This window comes from Mauremys reevesii, linkage group 11, assembly GCF_016161935.1.
Source record: "Mauremys reevesii isolate NIE-2019 linkage group 11, ASM1616193v1, whole genome shotgun sequence".
Taxonomy (NCBI): domain Eukaryota; kingdom Metazoa; phylum Chordata; order Testudines; family Geoemydidae; genus Mauremys; species Mauremys reevesii.
Genome location: NC_052633.1, coordinates 24832614 through 24851950, shown reverse-complemented (window position 1 = coordinate 24851950; position 19337 = coordinate 24832614).

Below are 19337 nucleotides of genomic sequence, written 5' to 3'. Positions count from 1 at the left end.
TGTAGCTTTCACAACTTAATTCCCAGGCAGGAGAGTTTCATAAACTACCAGAACTGTAACTCCCAAGGAAATTTTGCCATTCTTAAAGGGAGAGTAATACTAATTAGATCATTTTTGGGGGGCTCCAACACAGCAAAGTGGTTTAACGGATGCTCAATTTTAAGTACATGGATAATCCCATTCGTCTTCAGCAAAACACTTATGTCTATGCTTAACATTAAGCTCGTGCTTTAGTCCCACTGACTTCAAGGCATTCGCTTTGCCTGATGGTTCTCTAAGCTGTGGGTTAAGTACATGATCCAGGCAAATGAAAGGACTCTCTGCATCAAACAACTTTATTTAAGATGATCAACCCCAGTGGCTATGCGTGTTTCCTTCCAGGACTCTTCCCATGGTACATCTAACCTTCTCCAAACCAGAAAATACTGGAAATCTCATAAGAATGTGTCTTTGATCCAGCATAATTTCTCAATAGTAAAGGTTTGGCTTTAAATCCAAACTCAATATGATTTATCTAAACCTTCAAGCCTTTTCATGTTGATCTATCACTAGGTAAGCCTGGTTGTAGTGAGCATTTGGAAAAGGGAAATTTTTTCATTGCTTCACTATTGTATGGTAATAATGGAGAGTGCAGTGGTAGTGAGCTCTCTTCCATCAAGTCTTAATTATTGCAAGCTGCAGCAATAGAGACAGCAAAACATCATTCTGAGGTAAATGCAAAACTGGAGGAAACTCATAAAAGCAGAACAATATTTTTCTGTGTATTGCTGATCACAGCTCACATTCACAATTACTTGCATAAAAAGATACAACACTCCAATATTAAAACAAAATATGTATTAAAATAGTTTTCAAGAAACAAATAGTATACAAAAAAGAGAAAAAAAGATTGATAAATGACTGTTATATTTTTAAATAGTCTAATTGCAGTCCAGATGTTTTATAATAAAGGCATTGATGATGATTCAGAAGCAAATCAGACTTAATTTTACTTATTAGTCTAATAAATATGGATAAAACCATACAACTCTGTTTGCTTTCCTTATTTGTTTAATTTTGTTGGTATCATGCTGTTAAATTTAACACCTTGTTTCCTTTTCCTGCATTGGCTGGAGTATTTTATTGAGTAGTTTTGTACATGTGGATGAGGAAACATAAGAATAATGGGCCCAGTCCTGCAGAACTTGCCCTAATGGCATCCAGGGGAGTATTATGTTAGCTACGGTCTACAGGATTGGCCTTTAAGTTTGATCTTGTAGTCACGCCATCTAGATTTTAATAATTTACTTCTATAACCTGAGGCATATAGGAACTAGAGTTGGGCAAGTAGATATTCCATTTCCTGGAATATTATGCAATTTTGAAACTTTTTCCATTCCAAAATGGAACAGAGCTAAGCAAATTTCAAAATTTCCTGTGTGAAACGAATTTTTTTAAAAATCAAATGTGTCAAGTGAAATATTTAGTTTTGATAAAATCAAAAAAAGTTGTTCCGTTTTAACATTTTTATATTATATAAATTTTTTTAAAAAAAATGAAATGAAAAGACATTTCAAAAGAGATCATCAAAAATTTGCATTCTGAAAAGGCTGTGATGGAATGTTTTAATTCCATTTCCCCCCTAAATGTAATTTTGTAAACATTGATATGTTTCTGCAAAATATTTTGCTTTTTTTCTTCAAAAAAACAGTATTCCATTGGAAAATGTGCTGTCAGTTCTGTTTAGGGACATGCTCAGTGAGAGTAAGATGGTGGAATAAGGCAAGGGAAAGTCTAGAAGAGACCGTATCAATTTCTGAGAGCATGGAACAGCATCCACGGTGCCAGTAGGATGTCCTTGCAAAATCTTCTACTTTAATATTTTCTTTCATCACCAGACCTATGGGATGACAGAACTGCATCTCCTGGTTTCTTGAATTTCATCAAACTGTAGAATAGATACAGATCTGTTTACCGAATCACCCCTCAGAAACTTGATACTGGCTGAATTCCTACCACACCATCACTGTAGTCCAGTACATAGGCTGGCAGATTTTGAAATGGGGAAACTAGCATTTAGCTCTGTGATGGAATGACCCCCCCCATCACCTGCTAGAAGGGGGGGGAAGTAGTCATGTTCTGAACCTGTGGAGTGATTAATTGCCTTCCAGCCGGGGCAGGGGTTGGGGGGAGAGCTAGCTAAGGACCCATTAGGCACCTAAGACTTATAAGATGCTGAAGGAGCTCAGTGGAAGGGAGAAGATCCAGGAGAGAGGAAGTAGGAAATTCCTTCTCTCACTGGGAAGGGCCTGGGATAGTTTGCATGGACAAAATTGATCCCCGGGGGGAGCTTGGAAGGCAGGCAATATCCAGGGAGAGACTATAAATGAGGCAGAACTCTCCTGTAGCGAGAAACCAGGAGGGAGCCTGTAGGTAGGTTTTGTAAGTGGAAGCAAAAGATTTCAGAACCCAAGGGAGCAGAAGAACCATTCAGATTTGGTCTTATTTTCATTTGGAGCTTTTGGTTACCTTGGAAAGGGTTGAACTTAATGTGCTTTGGCCAGAGGGCTGAGCCCAGGGTATTTATGACATGGGTGAATGCTATGGGGTGCTCCCAGGGTGATTGAATCCTACCACAGGCTTCTTTCCTGGTTATTTATTCCTGCAATCTCTTTTCTTGTGTTGCTAAGCTATTTCTTTTTCTTCCCATCAATCCTGTCTTTGGTTTGGCCTGAGTCTGAAGAGCGCATTTTATATGATGATTAAATGTAGATTGGTAGAGTTATTAACTGTTGCAGCTTTATTCTGATTGTTTGCAGATGATTTTAGTATAAGATTCACTAGGATGGATCCCATGGGGCAGTAGAATCTACACTAGTTAGAACCTTCATTACCAGTAATGAGAAACGGGGGCCAGCAACATTAAAAATGTTTGGTTTACAGTCTCTCTCGCTCTCAGAGGTTATGTTCACAGCACGTACATAGAGAAATTAGATTAAAAGCATCAATATGCTTTCTAGAAGATTGCAGTGTAACACTACTTTATTTCTTCATATTCGGAATGATAAAACACACTAACCAAAAACAAAGAGAGAGAAAGCAGGCTGCTCCCTGAATCAGAGAGGCACATCTCATCCCACCCTGCTTTAGGCTGGCTGTATGCATGCTGACCACTGCTAGGCCCAGTCACACATTTCCCTACATAGCCCCCTAGCCTGCAAGCAGGGCCAGAATTTAAAGTGATGCTTATAATTTTTGAATAGTTTTCAATACACCACTCGAGGCACCATTGAAATTGAACATGAGGTAGTGTCATAGGCTTTGCTGCAGACTTATTCCAGAGTGACCTGAGAGTCTACCATTGAAATTTCCTTGCCAGCAGCCCCCAGTCCCTTAGCTTGAGTACAATAGCTGATCTCAATTGTAGTTGCAGAGCACAGAGTGAGAGACGGTTTCTCAAATAACTGGGACCCAGACCACATACAACTTTAAAGATAAGTATTGACACCTTGGGTTACACTTAGAAGCAAATAGGGAACCAAGGTGCTGGTTCAATGTGCTCTCTAAGGCCATTCCACTAAGCTACTAGGCCTCTGCATTATTCTCTGTGAGATTCAGCTGCCAAATGGTCTGCTTAGTTAGTCCCATGTTGAGTGAATTAGTTATGTATGTAATTAGATTTAATAAAGCACCTGTCCAAACTTTAGCTGCTCCACAAATATTAAAACACTAATATCCTCAGTACAAAATACAAGGGTTGCAGTTTTCAAAGTCAAGCAGGGCATCTAACCACATAATTCCTGTTAACTTAAACAGGAATCAGATGGTTAAATGCACTTGGATTTGAAAATCTCAACCAAGGTCTTACTGACCAGGCCACATAATGGATATAACAGAATAATGATAACACTGTTAGTCCACAATCACAATAAGCCCATGGGATAATATATCTGATAAGGTCCACTACAGAAAAATAGGGTCATAGCCACACCACCTCTCTACATTTGTGGATTTACATGATTTCTTCTTTTCTACCCTCTCTCTCTCTCTCTCATTTTAAAAAAGGCTATCTTGCTAAACTGAAGTATGTCTGATTACCTAAGCTATGGAAAACATCTGCTTTGTCTATAAGAAATACAGATAGACAGAGCCATTCTTCATACTATTTTCAGCCTTAGTGTCTGCTGAAAAGCTTGTTTTAAAATAAGTACACTTAAAAGCATGCTTTTAAATGCATCTTTAGACCTTGTTTCCTGTAGACCTTTTATTTTAAATTGCTTTTCAAGAGTTAAGATACTTCAAAGTATATCAGTGGTCTCTGTTTTCTTTTAAAAAGCCATACAGTGAATTGAGTTTTATATTCTATATAATATAATTTATTTCTTTTTTTTAGCCTTAGTCACATCATATGGGGTCAGCACTTGAAGTCCTTCTCCATTCTAGTCTGTTTTGAAGCAGCTCCTCAGAAACTCTGGAGCTAATCGGATCCTTTTGTATGACCTCCATCCATCTAGTTTTGGATCTTCCAACCCTTTTTTTTAACCTTCCATTTCCTATATATACTTCTGATCTTCTTTTCACATGCCCAAACCATCTGAGCCTGGATTCACTGAGTTTTTCTATAATTGATACCACCTTCACACTTCCCCTAGTTCATTCATTCTGAACATGGTCTATCTTTGTAACTCCAAGCATCCACCTTAACACTTCAGTTCCACTGTATGCAAGATCTGTTCCTGTCTCTTCCTCTGTGCCCAAAATTCAGAGCTGTACAAAAGTGAAGTGTAATGTATACTTGTAAGTTTAAAAATAATTCTGCCTGTCTTTCATTGCATTTCTCTAATTTATAACTTCACGGACAATTGGATTCCGCTGCTGAATTATTTTAAATGGGGTAAGTGAAAGAAATAGATTTTGGCAAGGTCCAGTCTACTAAAAATCTTAAAAGCAATTGGGGAATTGGATTGCTCACAGGGTTGGTAATATCGAGCCTTTCACCATTAGTCTGTTGATTCAAATTGTACCCACGTGCATAATGAGTGAAAATCCTTACCTTATGTTCTCTGTTCAATATACTTTGTGAAATACATTGGTGGTCTTGGGACAGTCCTGCTCAAGGTGTTCAAAAATTGAACAAGCAAGAAGACACAACTACCCTCCCACCCTTTTGGGAGGAATCTCACCATAAAACAGTGAGGCACATTAGTTGAGGCAGTTCACATTGCCTCTCTTTGCTATAGCATCCATTCTGCTTAGCACAGAATAAGAAAAAAAGAGAGAGAGAGAAAGAAAAGAAATAAAAGAGAGAGACTAGAAAGAAAAAGATATTCGGTGGAAAAAAACAGGACAAAAATGGAGCAGTGACCAGGAAGAGTTAAATGAACTTGTACAGAGAGGATGTGAGAAACGGAGAAAGAAATAGTAGATATCAGAGTGGGGTGGGAAACGATATTTCCATCCCTGAAAAACGTTTGCAAATTCTGTATTTTTTTCCATCCAAATCTAAATTTTTTTGCAAAATGGCAATGCAAAGAAGTCATTTAGGGTTAATTGATATCTTTTGTTTTGATATCAACCTTATTTATTTTATTATAATTAATGTAGGTTTTAAAACAAAATGCCTTTTGAAACAAAGTGGAATTTTTCATTTTCTGAAAAAAATTAAAGTTTGTTTCCAACTTTTTTTTTAAACGAGAAATCCATCAAAACTGATCCTCTTTGGCAAAGAGTTCAGGTTTTGAGGAATCAACATTTTCTGATGGAAAAACAATTTGTCAAAAAAAATGCCAACCAGCTCTTCAGTATTCAGATACAGTATATGTACCTGCCACTCGTACCAGCCTAAGGAAACACCCTTGATGACACCTTGAAGCAAGCATGGGATTTAAAATAGAAGAATATAACTTTCACATGTTCAGAGTAGAAACTCAGTCCTCCAAATTTAGTCACACTCAACAAGTTAGTACTAATCTGAAATTGTTTACTAATCTGAAATTGATTCTACCACTATAGGAACAGAGAATGTCTTTCAACCAAGAGAAGTACTTTAGATGCAGTAACTGTGTAGACTGGATGGTTAGATTGAATCCCAGAAAGATTAGTGGCAGGGATGAGAAAAGTTCTAAGGAGACTTAAGTCCCAGCCCCCTGTTCTAACCATTAGGACTCACCAGGTCATGAACTGGACACTTATTTTTAATATTACTATTGTATTTTGAGGGCCTGTCATTTCCCTTGACAGCATTCCATTAATATGAGTTTGTACATTGTACCTAATTCAAAATTGCAGAAATAAAACTTGTTAATGATTTTGAATGACTGAAGATACACACACCAACATTAATATCCAGAACTTACTGTGGAACAAGACTACCAAATAAACCGATCATGTTAAAATTCCATTGAGTTGTCTTGGCAACAGTAAAGAGGATCTTATCTCATGGTATGAATATGTTGAATGTCATAACTGTATGTGACTGAATATGAAGAGCTACCTCCAATAATTGGGTTAATTGGAAGTTCTGAACATGAAGAAATTATTTTCAGAAACATATTATTCTGAAATTTTCATATAGTCATTGTGCCATTCTGCCTCTTAAGTTAGATCATCAGTCTGTTCAAAATGCTGCCACTAAAACCACCCCCTGTGCCTGCTAGTCTGATCGTGTTAAGCCCTTTTTCAAATCTCTCCGATGATTTTCCCCTCAATGATTGGATCAAATTTAAGCTCTTCATCCTTGCCTTCAGGATACTTCCTGCCACACATTTTCCTCCACCCTCCTTGTCATGTTGCACAACTAACTTCTCCCTTACTCTCCTTAGTCACTCCTTTGTGCCTTCTTATTTACTCTCCCGAGTGTTTGGGTCTCCCTTCCTGGAACAATACAACATGCCTCTGCCCTTTCATCTCTATTAGCACTGTGAGGTAGGGAGAAAAAAGTGGCCCTCTGACACCTTTATGCTTCCTCCAGTAGTCTACAGCCAAACAGAAGGGATGTCCTAGGCTTGTAATGGCCCTTCTTACACTTCCTCCTACCTTCATCCCCCTTTATATCCAACCAAAACCAGACAGAGAAGGGGTCAACTGTATTGGCTTTACACTACACAAGGATTCCCCTATGTCAGGGAAATCCCCAGCTGTCTCAGAGCACCTGGCTCTGACTTCTCTAAAGAAACCTATATCCCCTAGCCTGCCTACCTCCATTCTCTGTATCTGCTGTGAATATAAACATATACACATCATACTTCCTTTTCCTCTTCCTATTGCACATCCCATTGCACTTTGTGACAATGACATCTCTCTCTCTTTCTCTCTCTCTCTCTCTGTAAAGTACCTAGTACATGGTTGGTGACATAAATTATAAGAATAAAAACCAAGTAGTAAAGTAGGAAAACTAAGATTCATTGAAATAGCTTTTGATAAAATGGGAAACAACGTGACTGTCTCTAGTTCATCCTTGGACAAAGGCTGGATGGATGGGGACTGGGAGCCAAGAAACATTCTTGATGATTTTACAAATATTAATGAAAAGAAACAATGTGCTCTTGGTTACACACATGATACTAAGAGATCATCTCATGACCGCAGAAATTGTTGAGTGAAACTGATACAAATCCTAAGAAGAAAGGCTGATCAGGAAGAATATTCACTAGCTTAGGGCTTGGCTAGCTTGTTGAAATACATTTATACAAATACATATGTTAAAATACATACTTGGTCCTGCTTTAGCATGGGGGGGTGGACTAGATGACCTTTTGAGGTCCCTTGCAGCCCTATATTTCTATGACTTACACTTCTTCTTACCCAGCAATTGAGCTACCTTAAACTCATATCACAGCTCTGTACTTCAGTTGGTTCTGTGATCATGTGCAACAGGGGTCATTTTGAACTTAGAAGGAGGCCATGCTTATCAGCAGTTTCTATATAAGCTCTTGAAGACATCTTGAATCAGTAACGATAATAAAGTAAGTGGGCTGTCTGAAAGGAGAAAAACATATCACTGTGTGCATATTCTTACTTTCTACATAAATCACATCCTGTACAAGGAAAGAGGTTTTTGAAGAGCTGATTCATCAACATCTTTGATGTCCATGACCATTTCAAATAAAAAGCTTCCCAAAGAAGATGTGATCTCTACTGCTTTACAACTTTTGTTTTTCATCTGCTTTCCTTCTTCATTTAAAGATATCTCAGTGCAAACATAATGCAATATTCTGTGAAAAGTTTAAGACTTCTTTTTAGAATAAAAAAGGCATTGTCACTGAGAAATATTCTTACAATCAAAGGGAATAAAACATACAGTGCTTCACCTACTGTAATACCAAGAGGAAAGAAACCATTGCTTTAGCTCACCCTCTACAACTCAGTGTCTTTGAGACCTTTAGCTACCTATATACCTTTATGTAAGACTAAGGACTTTTTGTCACACTCATAATAAAGGAAACCTGTCAGTCTACCCAATCTGTAACAAACTCTGTCCTTCCAGTCTGGGTCTATGCCTTTCCACAGTAGTGGGGTCAGGTGTCACTCTCTAATTTGTGTCTCTCCATGTATCTGGAGCTCTCTCTTCCCTTTGAGACAAAGAATCACATCCTCTCTTAAATTCTCACCATAGAAACCTTCCCTTTCTCTTTATGTTTATAACTTGCTCTCATCCTGTGGTACTTTGTCTGAAAGCAAGTTATGTAACAGAGTGCATGGAAAGAACATTCTTACTTTCAGGAAACTTTCCTCTTCCTCGAGTTGGTGCAAAAGTACATTAGCATTGTGATTCCTGCATAAATGTTTCCAAAACAAGGAAGAATCTCATTCGTCTTCTGTCTGATCTGTTTAAAAAGACCACTGCTTGTCCAACAGGTGTACTACACACCTCGGTCATCTAGGGTTGTCACTAAAACAATTCAAACAGAAAAAAAGCATGGCTCTTGCATTCATTGTTTTGATACTCTCACAATGATCCAATACACCCATGCCCTGACAACTACATTCACAGGAAGTAGTGAGAAAGGTCAGTCTCATTTGTTGTCAATAAGTTCTCTCTCTCTATAAGTGCTGTGATGTCTCTCCCTTAGGTACTTTGGTCTGTTTGTCCTTAGCTGCTTTAAATGCAACTTCCTTTATCTGAGCCATGCAACGCTGTCTTAGGTCTTCATTATATTCATTAGGAAATAAGTTCAGCTTTGTCTGGGCCAGATCCAAGGCCCATTTAAATCAATTAAAAGACTCACATTGGCTTCACTGGGCTTTGGATCAGACCCTCTGTGCTGCATCTTGTTCTCCTCAACAATATGAGTAAAGCCATAAACAACATGCATTGCATTTAACTATTTCATATATCACAAGCTGCAAAGTGATCTCAGATGGTTGTTCTAGTGCAAGTTTCTTCCGATACCAAAACTTTGACTCATACTAATTTAGAAAATAGGGCATCTGCCCATTCTTACACTGACAGTTCCACCAATCACTCGTCAGGCCTCTTAATTGAAGCCCAGGCCATTTCCTTATAGAGCTAGATTCTCATTTACACTTTGGACACTTTCCACCGCTCTGGAAATACAAAGTGGGAGTAAATTACAGGTATGCCCACTTTAAGGCCACTTTATATTGCCAGGATAAAATGGCCGTAGTATAAATGAGACTGGTCCACTGAAATTGTTTAAAGATAAGTTTTCAGTTACAGTCCCATCTTGTATCTGATGGTTAAATGTCCTTTAGACTACATAGTGAGTAAGAGCTATGAAATGCCACCAAAGTGGAAGGAGAGGAGCCAGGAATTTGCCAGGGCCAGAGTCAGACATTGACTTCCTGCAGAACACTTCCTTTCCCACCCATGTAACAGTGAATGGGATGGGTATATAACCTTTTTCAACTCAGACCTATCTTACAACATGGGCTGAGAAATAAAGAAAAACTATTTACTAGCACTCCTGTGTGTCACACACCTGTATTACATCTGTTCTGAGGGATTCTATTAGCTGCCTATAAATAATGCTTCTGTGGCTATGGGAAAATTACTACCAGTCCCTGTTATCAAGTAGGTACTCATGTAGTAGGAGTTTAAGGTGTCTGAAGCAATACCCATAGCAATACATCCTACAATTCAGCCTATCCTAGAAAAGTGGAAATTGTACCATATCAAAGGATAGTTTGCATATTTTAATTTTCATTAAATGTTTTGAACCCACTCTTCCTTGCCAAGAAATACACTTATGACTCCTTAGAGTCCTTTTTCCTATGCTCACATCCAATCAGAAAGACTCATTTGTAACAAAGAGTGCTTCATTCAAATGTAATATGAATTGCCTATTAAATACATGGGTATCGCTAAGTTCTGCCATCTTATAATGGCTGAATATATTTTATATAATTCAGGTTTCTATTGTTTTCTGGTTTGCAATTATTCTATTTTACAAGACCACAGGACAAAAAAGGCTCTGATCATTGCCTTTTCGTAGCCTGTTGAAAAAATATCCACCATATCAATGAGCTACACTTCACTGCTTTTCACTGCACCAGTCAAATGTTCTCTGGTAATGGATGTATTTAGCCAGCAAGGACAGAACATTCTCAGAGTGTAAATTATTTATTTTTCACCCCATTTGCACTGATTTCTAAGTGATCAATGTCACTCAGGAATTAGCCAGCTAAACTAAAGAGTGTCAAAACAAGTGAGGATCATATGGACATTGCTGTCCAAGCAATGTCCTAAGACAGCTTTTTACAGAATATGACTGTCAGTTATGAATTATATAAGGAAAGAAAGCAACCTAAGGTACACTAGAAAAATATCAAATCCTGTTAGAAAATTAACCTTGAGTTTACATTAGGTGTCTTTTAATGTCTAAGCTGTCCTTGAGACAAAGTGCAGCTAAAATAAGCGCATGTCACTAAGACACATTTTAGACCTCATTTGATGATTCTGTTTTATATGTGGGTTAGTAAGAGTCCTGTCCAACAAAAAATAATACACAATCATGCTTGTTTATAACAGCTTCTAAATAATTTCTAGAGTGAGTGCAACTGACCTGGTTTTTTAAGTGCAATATATAGTAAAAAAATATATTTTTCCTGTTGAGGTTTTCTCTGAGCTGGTTCATCAGTCCAGAACACAAGATTTTTCTTTCTCTCCAGTAGCAAGAGTCAGGGTGGCAATCAATCAAACTGGACGATTTCCACGTCCCTCAATAATTCTCTTTTTATCCGTCACTGCCTCATTGTCATTTTTTTCTTGAGCTAAAAGAATAAAGGTTAGGTTCAGTACTATCAAGAACAGTCTTGTTCCCAAGCTTAATGGGACCATTATCCATCGGGGGAAATGGGATCTCTGGGCAGATCAACCAAGTTATTTTTTTTTATGGAATAGAATGGTTTTTTTAACTATAATTTAGTCTGCTCAATATGTCATGTTTTTAAATAGCAGTACCCAAAATATCCAGAATAAGGACTGCAAAGAGTCTAAAAGAATGATTACACACTGGTTGAATGCTGCATAGGCTGGTACCTGAAGGTTTAGTGCCTGATTTTCTGGTGTCCTACATATAGCCATTTGTATAGTCATTTACACTAGTGTAAACTGAGTTTGCAAAATTAGGTGTAAATGTTGCCATTCTGATTTGCATTATTTACTCTGCACATGACTACATAAGGTGCAGAACTGGACCCTCGATCTGTAGCCATTAGCAAAGGTGTACAATGAATGCCCTAAAGAGTTGATCTACTGATACTTAAACTATCTCTGCTGAGGAAGAATATATAGCTTGGGAGGAGTGGGCTGTAATGCTGTTGGAGTCTACTTGAATCACTTAGCAATGATGTATCTGAAAGGTTTGAGATCCTATCTGGATCCTTCAAAAAGGACAAACAGTGATTAAACAATTCTAAAGGGGTTCTTTCTCTTCAGATGGTTTTTTGAGAGCCCTCCACAGGTACAGAGTGCCAGTTTTTCTCTTTCCTAGTCTCAGGTGGCAGGCAGAGACTGGAAAATGAAGCATCCTAAATTGAAGGATACTGCAGCAGGTTCAAATGACCTCTTTATCATTGTTGGACAGTCTAGCAAGTGGATATAACTACAGTGCAAAGTGAATATGTGATCGCAGAACAGGTAGGCTTACATGTAGGCATGTGGTGGCATGGTCTGTAGCACAGTCTAGCAATAGAGTACTTATCTAGGGTTCCTGGAGGATTTGTGCTGTTGTTGCTAGCCTGCGCTGAAGCCTGTGCCATCATATCTACACTGCTATTGTTACTTGTGCTAGCTAGATTAAAGCTAACATAGGTATGCCTGCCTGTGCTACAGTCACATCTTCACTTTGCAGGTAATCATACTCATAGGGAGAGATGACTTTTCCCTAGCATTTCTGGCTGGGATCATAGCCACCAAGATTACTTACAGGGGTAAAAAGATGTTATGTTAAATCAAATGGCTCAAAGGAAGTCCCAGCCACATTTTGGGGAACGAAATTAAAGCTCTGGAAGCAGAGGAGACCTAACAAGGGGATGAAGGAAATTAACTTTTTTTCAAAATGGAGAAGAAGAGCCAACTGTGATTACCCATACCCACATCTCCCCTGCAGGCATTGAGAACAGTTGTCTGGATACCCAGGGAGCTGAAACCTAGCCATTAAACACCTATTGAAGGAAACAGGAATCTTGGCCATTTTAGCCCCATTTTTGAAATCCTACTACAACAAGCCAGGAATACCGATCAGACAATATAATAAGCAAAAGACAAGATATTTTTGTTCTATTTGTTTTCATTGAGTTTAACATGGCTTTTCTACCTTGTCCAAACTTACTAACTCTTTCTGGAGTGCTTGGTCTCAGGCCAACCCAAGAAACTTAATGTGAGCGGGTAAGGATGCATTGTTAGCCTCTCAATGCAATTCTATGAAATAGCATTAGAAAAATCTGCCTGCCACATCTCTGGAGTTATTTTGGAGCAATGAGAATCAGGGGAGGGTTAAGTAGGGACATTTTTTCCATACCTTGTAGACTGGAGGAATCGTGTAAACTAGATGAAATGTTCACCCTAATCAGAAGACATCTTGAGCCATGTCTTATTCCAGTTGCTCTAAAAAGGAAACTCTGCATTGACCTGTGATGAAAACAGGCTCACTGAAAGGTAACAGGCCCCGTGGTGAAGTGAAATCTTTCTTCCATCAGGCAGCACTTTCCTAGGAGACTATGTGACCCACTCAATTAATCTGCCTGGAAAAATAAAAATCCCTGAGCTGGAGCATGCAGTGATGGACAACAGATTGGCATCCGCTTAACTGAATAGGCACATGGACTCTTCCAGGAGACCATCACTTTTGGGGTTAGTTTATCTGCCCTGCTCCACTTTCCTGGTGCCAGTCAGATGATGGAACTGGGAGCTATAACCTAGCTTCTCTCTACTGCATCCAGGGGAAGCTGGCCCCTTCTTACTATCCTACCACTTGAGATATGTAACCACAGAGACAACTGCATTGTCTGTCCTTAGGAAAATATGCTTTCTCTTGCACCTTGACTGGAATGCTAGCAGAGATGACTTAACTGCTTGTAGTTGAACCATATTTACATGAAACAATTTTCCTCTGAGACCAAAGTGAGAGAGTCCTCAAAAGCAGCAGCTGTTGGTTTGGGTCCATCTCTCATATGTATTGATTGGATGGAATGTAGGTTTATCATACAAAATACTGCTTCATGCTTTAAAAAATTAATAATAGGGTGTTATTTCTCCTTACTGGTCAATGCTTCAACTCAAAATCAATGGGCTACCTCAACAATTTTTTTTTAATCTTTATTTTATTCAACTTTCTAAACTATTTTGGCCCTACATTTCCTGTAGCATCAGTGACCTCCTGCTGAGGGATTTGTATAGGCTCATCTGATTATATTTTGTCTAATAGCTGGCAGGTCAATAGCTCTAAACCAGTGGTGGGCAAGCAGCAGCCCATAGGCCGCACACAATCAGTCAGGGTAATCCGCTGGTGAGCCACCAGACAGTTGGTTTACATTGACCGTCGGCAGCTCTCAGTGACCGCGATTTGCTGTTCCCGGCCAATGGGAGCTGTGGGAAGCGGAACAGGCTGCAGGGACATGCTGGCCGCTGCTTCCCGCAGCTCCCATTGGCCAGAAATGGTGAACCATGGCCAATGGGAGCTGCGGAAAGCCGTGCCTGTGGACAGTCAATGTAAACAAACTGTCTCGAGCTCCCCAGTGGATTACCCTGACAGGCTGCATGTGGGCTGCAGATTGCCCACCACTGCTCCAAATAAAGTGTGGGAGAGGTAAGACACAAAGTTTCAGTTCATATCCATTTTTATGAAGGAAGATGGTCTAGTGGTTAGGGCATTAGCTTAGGACTCAGGAAGGGTCACTAGATAGCAAGTGTTAAAGATTGGGATACTTTTTTTGTGGGGAGAGGGGACATAGTTGTGTATATAAGACAAAGCCTCAAATGTCGGGATGGTCCCAATAAGATCAGGACATCTGGTCACCCTAGAGTCAATTTCCTGTCTGCTACAGACTTCCTGTGTGTCCCTGGGCAAGATACTTATATTCTCTGTGCCTCATGATGCATGTCTGAGTTAATGACGACTTATGATTCTTGAACAGACTGAATTGGAATTATTTAATCAAAGATTATCAATCGGAGATTAGTACAGCACTACACAGAACACAGAAAGAATAGATACTTTACCCCCTTTATGTGATGATGTGAGAAACAGCTGGCTCTCTGTCTCTTCTCCACTGTAGGGGCCCTGGCGGATTCATTCCCCAACTAAATTACTATACCTGTGTCATTATGTAGGGTTTTCAAACAAAGAAACCCTCTTTGCTCTGATGTTGTTTCTATACATTGTCAGTTTACCTGATTTATGTGTGAAATCATGGTTATTTACAACTGAGAGAACTAACAAGGTAATATATTTCTGTGTGTCTTTCTTCCCCCATAATTATTCTTTCCTGTTGATTCACCAACAGAAGATATCTGCTGTAACAATCATCTCTTATCAGTTTTCCAGGTATGTAAGCATTACATAGTGTGATGTCATACAGGTACTTAAAATATATGGTGTATATGAATCAGATATACAGTATATATGGCACTATGCAATATATAAAAATAAGCAATAGTAATTGCTGCTTTAAAGAAAAAAATTAGTTCATACTATGTGTATCTTTATTTAATACCCACATATACTCTGTTCCTTCAATTTCTCTTTCATGTATATCATGACTTTAATCATGTTGCATTTGTACAACTACGTTCCAGTAGAACAGTTTAATGTAGTCAGCTTGAGAAATGTAATTTCAACATCAGTAGTACATGTTGCCATTATGAGCGGTTCCAACAAAGCACAACATAATGTTTGTGAAGAAAAAATAGTTAATGTTTATTTACTACATGCCATTTGCTGGATGTTCTGGAAACTCAGCAACTGAGTGTCTTTAAGACTATGATAAGTGAGCTACTGGAATCATTAGCTCCAGCATTCAGCCTGGTTTTCACAAAAATCCTTTCTTGGAAAAGACTAATATAAATTGTTCTTAACATCTTGACATTTAGCAAAATATTTGCATAGACTTGAATATACAAAAGTATACAAACACAGATTTGTTTATATATATATATATATATATATATATATATATATATATATATATATATATATATATCTATATATATATAAACTTTTTTGATTAAACACTTAATTATGGGTCTAAATTTTAAATGTATAATTCTATATGGGTGCCTAATTTTATCATTCTTTTATATTGTACTCAATGCATTTTAACATTAATTTATTCATAAGAAATTATTGGTGATGCTCTGCCATCAGATGAAACTGTTTTACACAAAACCATTTGTGCATGTGCAAATTATCTTGTGGCCATATGTACTGCTTTTCTCTATTTGGGATTTAAGATTATTTGTTTTATTGATTGCTTGCAAAACAATGGAATGACTGTATTGTCTTCCCAGTTTATCAAGGTTATTTTCTTATTTGGCACCCGCCTCATATTCCAGTCATTCAAGGAAGACAGAGTCACGGTATTAAGTATACACATTTTACCCATGATGCTTATATGTTAATTAGGGTTATGTGAAAGATTCTGCAAGATTCTAAATCCACCCAAATCCACCCTGATTTGGGGATCAAGCCAAACTCATGAATGCCAGGCCAGACCCATGAAAGTTAGGTGAATCAGGAAGGACAGATATGTTAACACAATCCCAGACACCCTTGTTCCAGGGATCAAAATTTGTTCACTTTTGTTCTTTTTTGGATAGAGATTAGGACCTTCTAATTAATAACTGGTGATTTTATCCCATGTCTTTGTGTATCTGTCTTTGAGAGGGTTTACCAGGGAGGGATGGGAAGCATCTTCATCCTTCACATAAGCAGGAGACAATGATTCATTCTCTTTCTATTGCAGTCACTGGGACTCCAATTTGTATGTCAGTGATGCCCCCTAAGACTTAGTGTGAGGCTGATGCAGAGCCCTATTATGGGACTCTACTACCCCTAGTGTTTAGTGTGCTAGTTTATTAATCTACTGATTTTAGTGAAGCTGTCCCAACCTAAGACCACTGCATCACCCCACACAGACACTGGAAGAAAGAAGTTGGATTGGGGAACTGACCTGGCAATCTCACAACTGGTTAGGAATTAGGTACAAAACCCAATCTGTGTGGTGAAATTTGTACAGAGGTTTAACTTTCACCACAGTACCTTTACTCAGAATTTTTTATAGAGAAGAATAAGTTGTTAAACTATTAAATTACTCTTCCAGTAAACAAGTAAAATCTGCAGTGGCAACAAAGATGTTACAATAGAATGATACAATAATAATCTACAATGATGAGTCCAATCAAGTTAATGACAAAAAAAGCAGACATCAAGTCAATCAGTCAACACACAGGAATATATAAACAATCCAAATCAGACACCGACAACAAAGAAATTATATGTTGAGCAAGCCTAGAATTTATATCTTCAAGTCAAAACATCAGTGTTTAGGTTAATATTTACTTTCATGCACTACATTTCAACAATTCCCAATATTAAGATATATTATTTATCATGCTTAGAAAAGAGTCTGGTATAACTTACAAATCTTTTTAATGTAAAATCACATTTCTGGTATCTAAAATTTAATAATCTGTCATTCTAACTTCCATATAGTGAGCTGAAAAATCTTGATCCTATTGCAAACAATGGGTAAAACCCTGGACATAGTAAAGTCAATGGGAGATTTGCCATTGATTTCAATAGGGACAGGATTTCAATCATTATCTTGAAAAGAATCAAGTGCTGCTATAATCCAGAGCTTCCACCTTCTAGTATCTGTGCAGCAGGACATCATAGCTTCAGGTTCAGGACTCTACAGGTATTACCCTCTTTTTAGTACCTGAGTCAGACATTTCGCTCTCAGAGTGAGCAATTTCACTTTCAGCACAAGCCACATAAATTAGTGTAATGGAGTTATCGCTTCTTTTTCTTGACCTGCACTCCACTTAGACAAAACAGATCAAATCTTTATATATATATATATATACGGTATATATAATTTAGATCCAGATTTCTAATACCTAAAGTTTGAATGTGTTTGGATTCACTCTTCTGGTTCAGTTTAATGTTTAAATAGGAGTCATTTGCAACACCTGCAAATTGGTTAAAATTTCTAACACCATTTAAATTTGAGGAAGGTGTTTGTATCTGAAGTTCTGGTTCAGGTTCGTCGCCGAATGATTATAGCATTTATACTATACAGCTATTCTATCCTTAATATCATAGGATCTGGCTTCTATGGCATCAATTATTTCATAATTTTAATTGATAAAACTGCACTGGTACCTAATTAGAAGTTTCTCTCTTAGTTTGGGAATGTACTTCCACTGCAATGAGAGCTTCAAAATGAGCAGGATTCTGCTGACATTCTTTTCATTGCCACCAAGATTTTGTTTTCCCTCTCCATCAGCCTCCATACAATACTCCTCACCATCTCGGTGTAAAGAGACTCATTAGTGTCATGGAGTGCTGGTAATGATGACAGAATGTTGTAATCCTCTTCAAAACGAGGCAGCCACATTATCATCTTTGTGGAGTTGAGACCCAGACACGAGTTCTGACTGCTGGAAAGTCTCCCCTTGGCTGCAATGGACTTTTATATTGAAGTCAATATTAGATATACTTAAGTGCCTTGCTGCATCAGGGCCTCAGGATCTGATCCATAAAGAAATCTGGAGAGGTTCATTTCATGACCTTCTTCCACTCTTTTTCATCCAGCCACCCTTTGACTGGGAACCAGAGCTAATAATTCAGTGGTCCCCAACCTTTTTGTGGCCAGTAGCACATTCATGTTTTCAGAAGAGTGTGGCGGGCGCCAGCAATTTTTCAAGGCTTATTTTGTATTTGTACATTAAATATTAGGAAAAACATCCTATTTAATATTACATAATATATGAATCACTAAGATAAAAAGGATAATTTTACATGTAAAAGGTATTAAATTAAATTATTCGGCAATTACTCTTTCACCTTACCATGTGAATTTGCTCTTTTTTATCTACCTGTAAGAAAAATTAAGGAGTTTTTACAAAATAAATATCATAAACAGTTTTCATCTTATTTAGTTTAAAAAAGTAAAACATTCTTGAACTGCTGGTCCAAATATATTTATTATTCTTACTTTAACATAGAATGAAGCCTGCAGCCCTGGAGTTCTCTGTCCCCGGCAGGTGCGGGGCCATGGCTTAAGCTGGAGAGAAGCTGTGGCCCCGCGCCTGCCGGGGACCGAGAACACCGGCGCCTGCAGCCCCGGAGAGAAGCCGCAGCCCCGCGCCTGCCAGGGACAGAGAAAGCTGGTGCCCGCAGCCTGCAGCCCTGGAGTTCTCTGTCCCCAGCAGGCGCGGGACCCCAGCTTCTCTCCCCTGCTGGGCACTAGGCGAGCACAGATAAATGCCCCCGCGGGCGCCACGTTGGGGACCACTGTAATAATTAATAGTTAGCTGTCTGTATTTTTATTTAGATAAAACAATGATCTCACCCATGTCAAAGTGGTGATTGCCTTTGAAGATTTTATTTTAGGCCCCAATTCAGCCAGGTGCTTAGGCACCTGTATAAGTGAGTAGTCACCTTGGCTTCAATGGGACAACTCATGTGTTTACAGTTATTCATCTGCTTAAGTACTTGGCTGAATCAGGGCCTTAGAGAAGATGTATTTGAATACCAGCCTTCCACCAAGACAACTGATGACTTCTGCTCTGAAAACTAATCCAGTCTTCCCAAAGACATCTGGTTTTATAATCCAGAAATAGCAACATATACAATATCCCTGGTATCCAAACCAAAATGAATTCTGCAAGG